Source organism: Podarcis bocagei, assembly GCF_964188305.1.
Source record: "Podarcis bocagei genome assembly, chromosome: 7".
NCBI classification, from domain to species: domain Eukaryota; kingdom Metazoa; phylum Chordata; class Lepidosauria; order Squamata; family Lacertidae; genus Podarcis; species Podarcis bocagei.
This window is the reverse complement of record NC_138132.1, coordinates 41,822,133-41,835,807: the sequence shown is the minus strand read 5'-3', so window position 1 is coordinate 41,835,807 and position 13,675 is coordinate 41,822,133. Positions and strand designations below refer to the sequence as shown.

At 43.5% G+C, this 13,675-nt stretch overlaps 1 protein-coding gene across 4 annotated transcripts in view; it reads right to left on the bottom strand.

The window, feature by feature from the left end:
- Window positions 1-381, bottom strand: part of SLC7A6 (solute carrier family 7 member 6) — a 31,217-nt gene extending 30,836 nt beyond the window's left edge. For 2 of the 4 annotated variants that reach the window (XM_081200837.1, XM_081200836.1), the window contains exon 1: window positions 79-378. The gene's annotated coding sequence lies outside the window, so the exon portion shown is untranslated. Of the gene's footprint in view, window positions 1-24 lie in introns of all 4 variants that reach the window. The other 2 variants (XM_081200841.1, XM_081200839.1) reach the window with 2 other exon arrangements.
- Between the last annotated feature and the right edge of the window lie 13,294 nt (window positions 382-13,675).

Here is a 13,675-nt window from a genome sequence, read left to right as displayed (position 1 = left end):
GCACCTCGAGGGCGCCCAGCCCACCTTGGCTTTTCGCTCCCCTTTTAAGCCTCGCTTCTCCTCCTCTTCCTCGCTCACCTCACGCCCCGCCGAGCCGGAGGGATGCTCAGGCGAGAACGCCAGCCAGCAAGCCGGGCAGCCTGCCTGCTGCCGCCTCCCGCGCAGGCGACCTCTAGCCGAGCAGCTTCCTCCGCCTCTCGCCTTGTTTTGTTTTCCCCTCAGCGAGGGCAGCGAAGGAGCTGGGCTGCCGGCCCAAGGCCCCGCCCCGCCGCGGCTGAGGCGCTCGCCTAAAGAAGGCCCGCCTGGTGGTGGTGCTGGTGGTAGCAGCAGCAGCGCAGGCGGCGGCCTGGACGGGGCTCCTCCCACCGCCGACGCCCTCTGGCGTCTTCTTAGCTTCTCGCAGGCTCTCGTCAGAAAGGCCCGGCGGGCTACGTTGGTTTCTCAGGTCGAAAAAGCAACACCACCACCGCAAATCCACGAGAGAGAAAGGGTTGAAGAAGGGGAGCAAGGCGGCGGCGACTGGTGGGGGGAGTAGGGGGCTTTTACATATACACAAGAAAAGGTGAAAAGATTTGGAACAGACCCCATTGGGGTCAGCAGGGTTTATTCCTAATAAAACGTGGAAGGAAAGTTATAAGGCGGGCAAACAGATGGGCACACCCCAAACTACAGGAGGAACAGCGCATTTGTAGTGAGGTCAAACAAATTATTACGATTATTCTTCAAAACTATATTACATAGAGTGACCAGCAGTCACCTAGTCCAACTCCCCGCAATGCAAGAATCTCAGCTAAAGCATCCCGTGCCAGATGTATTTATTACAAATTATTATGGACATTTTTTGCAGGCAACGTGCAGGATTCCCTTCCCTCTATTTTATCCTCACAACTGCCCTGTGCTAGGTACATTAGGCTGAGATATGGTGACTGACTCAGCATGTTCAGAAAAGAAGGGGGGACTGATTATATGGGAGGCAGCACATTGCAGAGGAGCATGGATTTTCATTGTAAAGAAAAGTGTTTAAAAAGCATGTGTTTGGGAGAGAACTTAGTTCTACACCAGCTGCATAGAAAGCTTAAGTTGACAGTTCCATTCTTAAGTAAAAGTATATTTATTTTTAACATTAAGGGTTTCAAATTTTGTAAGCAATATTGTTTCTCTCCCTTTAATACATGTATCTCTTCTTCATTTACTCCATCTCCTGAGCCTCAGACTGACAAATCAATTAAAGCTTAAGGCTGCCATCCTAGGCACACTTATCTGGAAGTAGGTCCCATTGAATGCAACAGTATTTACTTCTGAATAAACTTGGATGGGATTGCGTATGTAAAATGGTCAACGTATGTAAAATGGCCACCCCAGGCAGTCAATAAATATAAACAATACAATAATAAATCAATAATGTAATGAACACGGTGACCATTCACAATGTAATAACAACAAAATGCACTGTGTGAATATTAAAAAGAAAAACAAGGTATCCTCATCAGCATCCCTTCCCCAAGAAGCTGACAATCTAAAATTCACCACAGGAAACAACAGAAAGTAAGAGCAGGGGCAAACAGGAAAGTAGTAAGCAGTTTACTATATGTCTCTAAGCTTAGCTACACACAATAGGACAAGAGAACAGGTTTGGGGACACCCTTGGGCAGCATGCCTTCAGTGGCACTGCCTTTCTGAGTGGCTCAGAGCCAGCCCTGCCATTAGAAAGAGTGAGGCCTGGAGTAGCACAGTGCTCAAGGACAGAGCACTGTGTGCTACTTAACCTGGGTCACTCGCTGGATCATCACCTTGTCGTGGTGAATGGACTTGCACGTTCCTATGACCCTTGTGAGAGAAGCCATCGGGAATCTCATACTCCCAGCAGGGTCACCCAAGGTGGTAAGGTCAAAGGGAAGGAGCTAGACAAAGAATGATCCAAGAAGTCCTCAAGGGCAGAACAGGCAGATGATAACAAGCGGTATGTTACAACAGCTGTGAAGGTGGATGAAGGCTGCAGCAGATAAGAATCTACCGGTTGTCGTGACTACTCATGCCATCAGGACAGAGCCTCACTGTGAAGACTGTGTGTTGGTCAGCGTGCACTGATCTGCACACATAAAATAAATTCATGCACAGGCATCTTCCAGAAACCCACCCCAAACCCCCAAAGTCCCATGGCGATCAGTAAATTGTAATGGGGGGAGGATCATTAAATCTGGAAGCCCCTAGTGTGAACCAGCACATAGGCGGTGGATACAGATTCAGTCATTCTGACTCAAGAAACAAGGCAGTTGAGCAGCTTGGCAGCTGTATCCATGAGTGAGCAGCCCTTTTTAGGATCCATTCTACTCACCTCCAAAAGGGGGAGGGGCTAGAAAAGGTGCCCTACGCAAGGGAGAAACGTGCTAAGAGGAAGGCATGCTTGGCAAATTCACACCATGATCAGCTCCCACCCAGAAACTAATGTCCCCACTGTGGAAGGACATGTGGATCCAGAATTGGCCTCCACAGTCACTTACGGACTCATTGTTAAAACTGTGTTTATGGAAGACAATCTTACTCAGCTATGAGTGATCGCCAAAGAAGAAGACGACGTAACCTGACCTGCAACCCCTAAGCTAGTCTGCTGCCCTCAGGTGCCATGGAAGACACTGCCTCATCACTAGCATTGAAAGTGCTTGGCTTCTGAACAAGGAATGGGGTGCCATCTTGCCCTTTGCCAAGCCCAGGCATCAAGTATCTTGGTCAGGATCTAAAACACACTTGTTCTGTTTTAAGCAACAGGAGACAAAGTTTCAGTGGCACCATGGACACTTCCCTGTGCATTTCAGACTGGAGACTCCTTTAAAGCAAAACTTAGGTGTTGTTTCAGCAGTAGTCACCCTCATTTTATGCTGAATTTTTGTTTTAATGATACTGTTTGCTTTTATGTTGCAGACTGCCAAGAGATTTTAATATATATATATTAAATGCTTTATACATACTTATAAATAAATAAAACATGATTTACAAATATGTGTTAAGTGGTTTTAACAAATTATTTTTATTGGTGTTTCAATTATCTCATTTTTACCTTTTTTACTTTATATTCTATTGTTTTACTATAATTTGTTATATTTTATTGGATTTGTATTATGGGCATTGAGCACCAATTGGTGGAAAGCTAGGGTACAAAGTTAGCAAACAAATGAGCAGGAATCAACATACCAACTACAATGGTACCTCTGGTTGCGAATGGGATCCGTTCCGGAGGCCTGTTTGCAACCTGAAAAGAGTGCAACATGAAGTGCTGTATCTGCGCAGGTGCGCGGCGAAATTTGGTGCTTGTGCGCATGCACGAAGTGTGATTTAGTGCTTCTGCGCATGCGCGAGCAGCGAAACCTGGAAGTAACCCTTTCCAGTACTTCTGGGTCGCCTCGGGATGCAACCTGAAAAGACATAACCTGAAGCATCCGTAACATGAGGTATGACTGTACTTGCTGGACACCGAGCTGAGTGGCAGTGAAGACTTGAGAAGCCTAGATGAATTATCCAGAGTTTATTATCCAGCCCTCACCAGCTCCAATCCTAAAGTTACAGACTAGGACAGTGGCCCTTTTAAAGAACAGATATTTCAACAGAAGCAGGGCTAATAGGAGGTACCTGGCCAGCATCCTTCATCAGTCCTCAGAAGCAGCTATCTGTGACAGAGTTCATGCCACCACTTGTCCAGTGGCCTGGATTTTGGCAGTACCTACCTACCTACTTGGACTGGCCTACCGGATGTGACACAGCACTAGTCTAGACTTGCTGTGACCTGTCCCTGCTGTTTAAGGTGCAATACTTCTGTGGACCCCAGTCTATGAGAAGACAGGACCTTCAGTTACCTCAATTCCTTTATATTTAGTTATTTAGTAATATCAGTTCGTTACCTCATCTTCACCACAGTAGTCCTAGGGTGGGGTACATTTATTTATTACAGCATATTAAATAACATTAAAACATCACTTAGGACTGTAGTTAAAATGCAGTGATTACTACAGTCCAGAACAAGATGGAAGGGGAAAAGAAAATCAAACCAGATTTTGGCATCCTTGGTTCAAATCTTCCAAAGCAGTTTAAAAATTAACTATTGCATTATCAAAGGAGGGAGAACAGTCAAAAGAGATCCTCTTTCACGATATATGTCAGAACCATAAGCAGGCAATTCCAACAAACATGGTTATCTTGTGCACAGTTTAAACGCAACTGGGAGTGACATTCCATTGTAAAGAAAAACGACCTATGCAAAGGAGAAGGCCCATTCATCCCAAAATGACATCTTAAGGCAAATAAAGTAATAATCTTTACCCAAATAAGCAACAATAAAACTGGGCAGGTTTATATCTGCAATAAAGAGCTTTCCAAGTTAGAGAAAAAACTGTTTAAAGAAAAAATTGTTCAGAGGAGGTAAAAGGAACTGAAGAAGCAGAGAAGTATGCTTGCTATGAACAAAAATTATTTTGTTTATATTGTACATTTCCTGAAGCCTGTTTTTAAAGAAAGGGGCACTGCCAACCTTTAAATCTAGTTTAATATTCTGCAGTGATGGAAAGGTTAAAGAAGAGTAGACTATTAGATCATTACAACAATGAAGACAACAGGGAGTATTTTGGCAACTTTAGATACTAGTAGTTTATTGTGGAAGGAGTGTTTGTGCCTGGTTCCTACTCCTCCTGTTCCTCTCCATGGTTTTGCTTGACCATTGACTGCTGTATAAAATCCTCTGTAAGAGGTTTAATAAACTCCCAGTTCTTTCAAAACAGCCTGACTCTCCTCTTCCATTTTGATTGTAGCCAAGGTTAATTCTACTCAGAGTTAACCCATTGAAATTAATGGGCACGATTAACTTAACTCCATTAATTTCACTGAGTATACAGTAAAATCCCAGAGTTCCAGTGATTAGAAATAATAGTCCATTCCCTGAGAGTTAAAATCAAAGAGACATGAGACAAAAGGAAAAGAGAATGGGAGGGAGAAAGAAAAAAACTAATTCAAGCACTAGCTCCTGAAATCCTTAAGGTTTTTTTTTCTGGCAGGAAGTGAGACCCTCAGAGGATTTGGCTCTTGCAGTGTTTTGCTTTGCAGTGCACACTGGCAAACATCTGAACTCTCACCACCGACCCTGCCTGCTTGCTTGCTTGCTACCTGCTTAACCCACACAGCCAGTTAGGGTGACAGGGAGAGCAAATAGCACTGCTGCCAGGATACAATGATTTATTTATTTTTTAAGAAAAAGGAAGCAGTGTGAAGGAGAAAAGCTCAGTGGCCAGACTGTGAGGCGGACCAGAATGCATCTCATCTGTGGCACCCTCAAACCTGACAGAACCAGCATATGCACCCAAATGTTACAGTTACGCATAGTCGCCACAGGCTACAGGTTAGTTTGTTCTCAGGCAGCTCCAGTTGTATCCTATTGCCTAATGGCAGGTCAAGCATGTTTGTCAGGTTGTGGGAAAGATTCTGAAAATGATTAATGGTAAGTAGGAAATGTGTGAGTTTGCAGTGAAGTAGTTGGTTCCTTGGTGTGTTCAGATGCCTTTCCTTGCCCCAAGGGGCTGGGCAACATCATTGCCTGACGGTGACATTTTCAGGTCCAGCCAGTTGACACCAGGTCTGCCGGGGCTGTGGCAACTGGGTCCTTATGTGGGGTGCAGTGCCAGCTAATAGGGTTGTTTATGCTGTTGGTTATTTCCTACCTCATTTTTTAAAAATAAAAATAAAAACAAAAACCTTCTTTTAAGGTGGGTTACAGATAATGTGTTGAAGCCAGACTGATTTTGTTGAACTTTTTGGTTTCCTCACCCCTGAACCAATTCACATGCCACACGGCTATCACATGTTAGTGACTGTGCTGTATGCCAGCCACTCCTTCAACCTGGGGAATTGCACTTGTCCTATCAGCCAGTCCTCAGGGCTGTGGCTGCTGTTGCTGAATGTCAGTTTGGCTCTCCTTCACCCATGACCTGATTGTGGACGAGGAGGCCAATCTGGTCTGTATCACTGCAACCTGGGTGGGTGAGACCCCTCCCCTCCCAGGCCACAGGCAAGAAAGTATGGAGAGCCAGGGATGGGACCCAGCAGGACATGCCTGGATGGAATGGGGATCCCTGTGGAAGCCGATGCCTGCATGGCCATAGCCCCCTGCCTCCCCATGCTACACCCCTCATGCAAGTTGAGGTTCCCCATCCCTGTCAAAAAGTCATGTGTGAACATGACCTATATAGAATAATCTCATAAAGATGTGGTGTGCTTGAAGATTGGCATGACTTGTTGGCTTATCCCAACTGCTCCCATTGAACTTTGCGCAATCCAGGCAGCTGAATAAATATTTGGCACTTCCTAAGATTTGGCACCACAAGGAGAAAGAGCCAATTGCTTCACTATGCCTGAGGCTGGCTTCACCACAAATCCCAGAAGAGATTTTTGTTGCTGCAACAAATGTTTGTAACAGTGAAACAAGAACCTCAGCATCGGAAGAGACTTAACCGGATTACAACATGGTTGTGGGTTTTTTTTATACAGCAGCCTTCTTTCTCAAAGGCCTCAAGAGATGTTAAAACTCAGTTGATGTAACTTTTGGCACTGTGGCATGTTCCTGTTGGGTAGGAAAGTGTGTTTGATACCCTCACTTCTCAAATCAGTGGCAATGCGGTCTCTCAATGCTGCATTAACAGCTTTTATGAGTAAGGAGCTGTATGGAAATGAATGATACCTTTGTAACCCAAGGTAACTGATTGACAGTGTCATCTTCCAGCCTGAACTGCTACTCAGGGTAACAAAGGTGTCCCTTTTTGCATTGCTCACTATGGAATAATGGTGGCAAAATCATGTTGATGAGCTGTAAGTCAATGGACAAGCATATGCTTTGTATAATAATAATAAAATAATAATAATAATAAGGCAATAAAACATTAAAACTTCCCTAAACGGGAACCCTAAAAGGGTTGCCTTCAGATGTCTTCTAAAAGTCAGATACAGTGGTACCTCGGGTTAAGAACTTAATTTGTGCGATTTCTGTTCTCATCCTGAAGCAAAGTTCTTAACCCGAGGTACTGTTTCTGGGTTAGCAGAGTCTGTAACCTGAAGCGTCTGTATCCTGAAGCGCCTGTAACCCGAGGTACCACTGTAGTTATTTCATTGACATATGGGAGCGCATTCCACAGGGCGGGCGCCACTACAGAGAAGGCCCTCTGCCTGGTTGTCTCTACCATTAGGTAAAGAGAGGCAGTGGATGTTGTGGGGGCTGGGAGCAATGGTAGACAGAGCTGAGTGTGCCCTGTGCCCTGCCCTGTGTCCCTTAAACTGGTGCAGTGGAGGCTGATGCCCATTAAGATAGTTGGAATTAAGATTGAATTCCCAATCCCATCCCAAGAGGGGCTGGCTTCCCCCATCAGGGCAGCATCGGATTTAAAGGACAGCAAAATGCCACTCTCTGTGTCTCTTTGTTCCCGTCTGTCATCCCCAGCTCACTTGGAGTTCTGCCCCTCCGTCTCCTTCTTGTTTGCTAACCAACTCCAAGACCCTCCCCTCCAGCCTATGCCATTCAAAGCTGAAACACTAAGCCTGGCCTTTGCCTCTGCCCAACAGCATCCAGCAAAGAAGGGACATGTATTCGGCCAAAGTAGGAAATCTTCCTTGCTTACAAGGAAGATTCAGAACGCAAACCACACTCAGGCTCGCTTTTAACAACAAGCAATTCCACCTGCAACCGTCTGCCATATCTCTTAAGTGCAGGAGGCTGCCACACTTTCCATGGTTCAGTTATTGCCTCTGCCATGGATTGGCTTGATGGTGTCAGGTGAGGCTACTCTTCTCAGCCTCATCTTCTCCGCCTGCAATATGGAGATAACAATATTGATCTACCAACGCGGGTGGCGCTGTGGGTAAAACCTCAGCGCCTAGGACTTGCCGATCGTATGGTCGGTGGTTCGAATCCCAGCAGCGGGGTGAGCTCCCATCGTTCGGTCCCAGCTCCTGCCCACCTAGCAGTTCGAAAGCACCCTTAAGTGCATGTAGATAAATAGGTACCGCTTTCTAGAGGGAAGGTAAACGGCATTTCCGTGTGCTGTGCTGGTGCTGGCTCGCCAGAGCAGCTTCGTCATGCTGGCCACATGACCCGGAAGTGTCTCCGGACAGCGCTGGCCCCCGGCCTCTTAAGCGAGATGGGCGCGCAACCCCAGAGTCGGACACGACTGGCCCTTACGGGCAGGGGTACCTTTACCTTTACCTTTTTACCTTACATGGAGTGCTCTCAGGATTCCAACAAGATAATGCAAACTGTGCATTAAACTTCCAAAAGCTTTTTAAAAATAAATATGCTACATAAATGCTTAATTTATGTGCAGTGACACTTTGGTGGGAGATGTTCAGGCCCTTACTCAGCTGAATGCAATGAAGGGCTTTTGTTCAGCAACATCTGGAAGGCCAAAGTTTCCCCACACCTGGTCTAAAACTATCAGACTGCACCACTGTTCCTGTACAGATGGAACCAAGCCCAGCTCACAGTCATGCCTTGCTACCTTTGCCTGACTCTCAATTGGGGGAAAGTACATTCACCCTTTCACTGCCTGCATGGCAGATGGAGCACAACAGAATCTACACAGGCTGAATTTCCAATGCACTTCAAGATAGCATGTCAGACTCAAGCAAGTGTTTCATTGACCTTGCGGTCTTAACCTAAAACTGGAGAGCAGGTCTGTTTGTGACAGAGTAGAACTACATATTTGGATCAGAAGTTGTGTAGCTAACAGATGTTCTGCTCTAAGGGATTTGAACAAGTTGGTGCAACAGCAGAAGCAGTAATTGGTTTGGGCCTTGTGGCTGTGTCCTCCTTTCTTTTCAGTGATCTCTGGAGGTTTTTATGCCCAAACAGAGCAATCTATGGGACTTTTGGTTTTGGCTGTTGACTTCAACAAGCTGTGGACTTCACAGACAGATGTTTCATAACAGGCCATGTTGCCAGAGAACTGTTGGCAGTTCTTCATGCTACAGTACAGTGGATCTCTCCCCCCCCATAGAGAAAGTAGGATTTTGTACTGTGCTTTCTTTAATATCCCTCTTTACAATCTTGCACATTATAATTAAAATTGCATGAGTGGTATATATACTTGAATACCAAACAATACTGTACATTATGTGGCATTGGATGGAAGTGGTTGCTCCAAGTGGTAGTCAGGGCTAAAAACTGGGGAGGGGCAGGAATAATGGGGGAGAGCTGGGAGGGTCAAGTCCCTTCCCTGAATTTTCAGTTTTTTGGTGTGTGTGTTTTTTAAAAAAGTTTATAGCCTTATAGTTTATTTTATTTTATTTCCTAAATATTTATAAGGAGATACGCAGGTAAGATCACTCCCTCTAATAGCAAATTCAGGTGGTTGAGTGTCAACAGGGTTATAGCCAAAATGGGGCCAGTGGGAGATAACAGGCTACACTTGGACAAATCACAAATTTGTAGAAGTACAAAACCCTAAAATGGGGAAAACCCCTACGCAGTAGCTCAGTGAAGACTGAGCACACCCAATAGCTACAGACTCCTGTGTGTCAGGAAAGAAAAATGGAAAGCTTGAGGGTTGGGTGAGGAGGAGAGATGGAGAGGAGGTTGCCCTGCTTGTGAAGTGAGGATATACTGTACTACAATTTTTTGTTGTTGTGGGTCCCACTTGCTCTTCCCAATTGCTTACTATATCTTCAATTGCTTACCTATATATCCCTTCTAGCATACCATTTGGAGTGCAAAAACACTAGAAAAACCAAGAAGTCTGAAATCCTTATTTTAAAATCATGCAAAATGTAAAATTGTATCTTACTAATATTTAAATACATTTATTTTACTTAAATGATATATTCTGCATTTGCATTCTGGTTGTTCAGTGGCAATTCCCAGCCTCCTTAGTTCCCCTCACTACAAAGTTGTGGCTTTTGGAGGAAGAGAAGCAATTTTGAATCTGGAATATGAAAGCAGTTAAAAAAGAAAACCCTTCCCTGCTACCTGGTTGCCCATTCCCCCCCCAAAAAAAAGAAAAACCAGGGGGAAGTTACATGGATGCCTGCCCTTCAGTTCCAAGTCCTTAAAGTTAGTGACAAATTGTTATAGGACTAAGAGCAGAGCATGTCAGCTGTATTTGCCTCTTGTAATTCTAGATCCTGCTTGTGTTTCTTCAGAGGTTCTTATTCATAGCAGCCACTCCCAACATCCCTACTTCTAGTAGAAGATGCCTCCATGATTATGCAATTTGTGTAAGCGTGTTAAAAATCTCTCCTACCTTTGCTTAGCGGGAAATGACCGCCCATTCATTTCATGTTCATGCAAAAGGCAAAGAGTGGGCAAAGTGTTTCTTGCAGCAGCTTGAGAAGTTCCATCTCAACAGAAACATGTAGGTTATGGTTTTGGCACTAGTGTGATGATGCCTAGTTGTCCTGAGAGAATTTAGAAGCAGAACATTAAACTGGGGCAAATTGTTGAGCAAGAGGAAAGATATTAAGCATCCATTCTGCCATATAGCACGGATCCAGCGATAGTGGGTGCTCTGATGCACATGTAGAGCTCCCCCTGCCTGTAAGTAGGACTGCTCATTTTTGAATCCATTGATCCCACAGTACTTTGCAGCTTTGCAGTACTTTGCAGCTTTGGGCACACTAATCTATCTAGGGAGCTCCCTCTGTCTGCAAATAGGATTGTGGATTTAGGCATCTATTTATGCATAAGAACCTGATGGATCTGGCCCATCTAGTCCAGCATCCTGTTTGCACATTGGCCAACCAGATGCCTGTAGGAAACCGGCAAGCTGGATACAAGTGCAAGAACACTCTCTCTTCCTGTGGTTCCCAGCACCTGGTATTCAGAAGCATTGCTGCCTTCAACTGCTATTGTGGCTAGTAGTGATTGATAGCTCTCTCCTCCATGAATTTGTCTAATCTTTTTTAAAAGCCATTCAAGTTGGTGGCGACTGCTGCTCCCTGTGGAAGTGAGTTCCATAGTTTAACTGAGCACTGTGTTACAGCATCGGTCCAGCAATAACTTGCCACCTGGGTGCTCTGATGTTTTATGTGCTGCTTCCAATGCCTGCAAGTAGGATTGCTTAAAATTTCTAATACAGAGCCTCTGCTTCAATGCAGCTGGTGCGAATTTTTGCCAAGTGGTGCTAATACAGTGGTACCTCAGGTTAAGAACTTAATTCATTCCGGAGGTCCGTTCTTAACCTGAAATTGTTCTTAACCTGAAGCACCACTTTAGCTAATGGGGCCTCTCGCTGCTGCTGCACCGCTGCTGCGCAATTTCTGTTCTCATCCTGAAGCAAAGTTCTTAACCCTAGGTACTATTTCTGGGTTAGCGGAGTCTGTAACCTGAAGTGTATGTAACCTGAGGTACCACTGTATTCACTTGCTGAATATTAAGGTTTGGGGCAGTTGTTAAAGGCAGGAGTCCCACTAGGGGGAAAAAAAGATGAAAAGACTGACACATTTCAACAGAGCCAGCTAATCATTACACAGCTCTGCTGTTTCTTCCCTGGATCATTTGTAAGCAGGTCTCTGGAGTAGGGTGTTGGGCTGCGCTTGGCTTGCCTCTGAAAAATTACAGCTGTTTTCAAATGTAAAGGAAAAGGGGGGGGGGCATTCATAATTTCTTTCATTAGTCTGGAGAAGGGTCATAGCTCAGTGGCAGAGTTTCTGCTTTGCGTGCAGAAGGTCGCAGGTTCAATCCCAAGCACAGCCACGTGAAAAATGTTTATTGGGATTATTTGCTGATATTTAATTTTACATGTTTAGATGGCTGGCTCCCTGATCAGAACTGTTGAACCTGGGACGTTCTGTGCTGTGCTATGAATTATGTCCCCCGGCAATATATGTTTACTTCAACAATTATTGGGGGGGGGGCATAGCTGGTAGCAGAGCAGATATTTTGCATGCAGAAGGTCCCAGATTCAACCCCTGCATCTCCAACAGGTTGGGACAGGAAAGGCTGAAATCCTGGAAGAACAGTTGATAGACTTGGTATAAGGCAACTTCCTGTGTTGATGCATTTGCTGTGGAAAGTTGGTGTGTGTATTTTTTTTATGCTTTATTATTCATTTTCCATATATATATACAGCACCTAGTCATCTTCACTGTCATCAATCCAGTAAAAATATCACAAAAGATACATGCAATTTCAACTATGTGCTTTCTACACGAACCCATGACTTCCCATCCTCTCCATGTTTCCTTTATATTAAACATCTTGCTTTGATTTGTCATTATTAATTTATAAAAATTCTTTTTACGATTTCGATATCATTTTCCATCATATATATTATTTACAGAAATCATTCAAAGGCAACTACCATGTTTAAGTTACAGCTATTTTTCAAATAGTTTTTGAAATGATCCCATTCTAGAATGAAGTCTTCTCTGGGTTTATCTCTGATTATTTCCAAAAGGGAGGCTAATTCTGCATATTTTGTCAATTTGAGTAACCATTCCACTCTGGTAAGGAGTTTGTCATTTTTCCAATATGTCGAAATGAGCACTCTTGCGGCTGCGGTTGCATATAAAAATAATTTTCTTATACCCTTGGGGATGTCAATGCCTGTAATACCCAGAAGAAAGGTGGTATGTGTATTTTAAGAACAATGTTCATGAAGATCTCATGTCATAATCTCTGCTGAAAAACTAAGCCTGTTGTTATTACTATTGTTATTCATTACATTTGTTGCTTGCTTCATAAAACGTTTGGAAGCAAATTACCTTTAAAGAAAGAGTTAAACTAAGGAAAGTTGGAAAGAGCCTTTTATGCAGGGATTAACTGACTTTTGGGACATGGTCTTAGGCCTGGAGGAGATTGAAGTTTTGGGGGCCTTTGGAATTGGAGGAATTTTGAAATATACCCGGAAATACTTCATGGACTGTAGCTTTAACTATGGAAATTTAGTTGATCTGTTCAGAAGGAAGAAAAGGTTGGACAGGCTGGAGTTTCCCCGAGATTTGCTCTTTAGCATTAAAGCAAATGAAGATCTGTAGAAGGGACTTGGGAAAGAGTTAAGAGCCTCGGACATAAGATCGCCAGGTTGATGGATTTTATGGAATTGACGGAAAGGACTGGCAGAATCCGAAACCTGGGAGAGGAGATGGTGGAAGAAGATTAGAAAATTTAAAGTTTATATATAGACTTATGGTAAAACTAATGAGTGATAGAAAAATGGTGGAATGATTTTTTCCCCTTATTTTTTATGGGCTTAACAGAAATGTTATAAGGAGTTAAGTACATATAAGTATCTTAGTTTTAATGGAAAATAAGGTTAAAAAAATACGTTATTTACAATATCACAGAAAATGTAGAAAGATGGAAAGGATTTGCTGAAACAATTTATAGAAGTGGAACACAAAAAGGAAGGTGTGAGGAGGTCGAGGAAACAAGGGAATGAAAAATAGAGTATGGAAAAGAGACAATGTATGTTTTTAAATTGTTTTTGTTTTGTTCTATTCAGGGTTAAGGATAGGGAGTGGGGTTTGTTTAGCCTAGTTTAATGTGTTTAGTTTTGAGTTTAGGTCGTGTTTTGTATTGTTTATATATTGTATTGTATTGTTTTTTCTTTTTGTTTTTCTCCTTTGTTTTTTCCTTTGTTTTTTCTTTCTTGCTTGCTTTTTTCTCTTTTTTGCAATCTATAAAAGTAATAAATATTATTTACTAAAAAAAGAA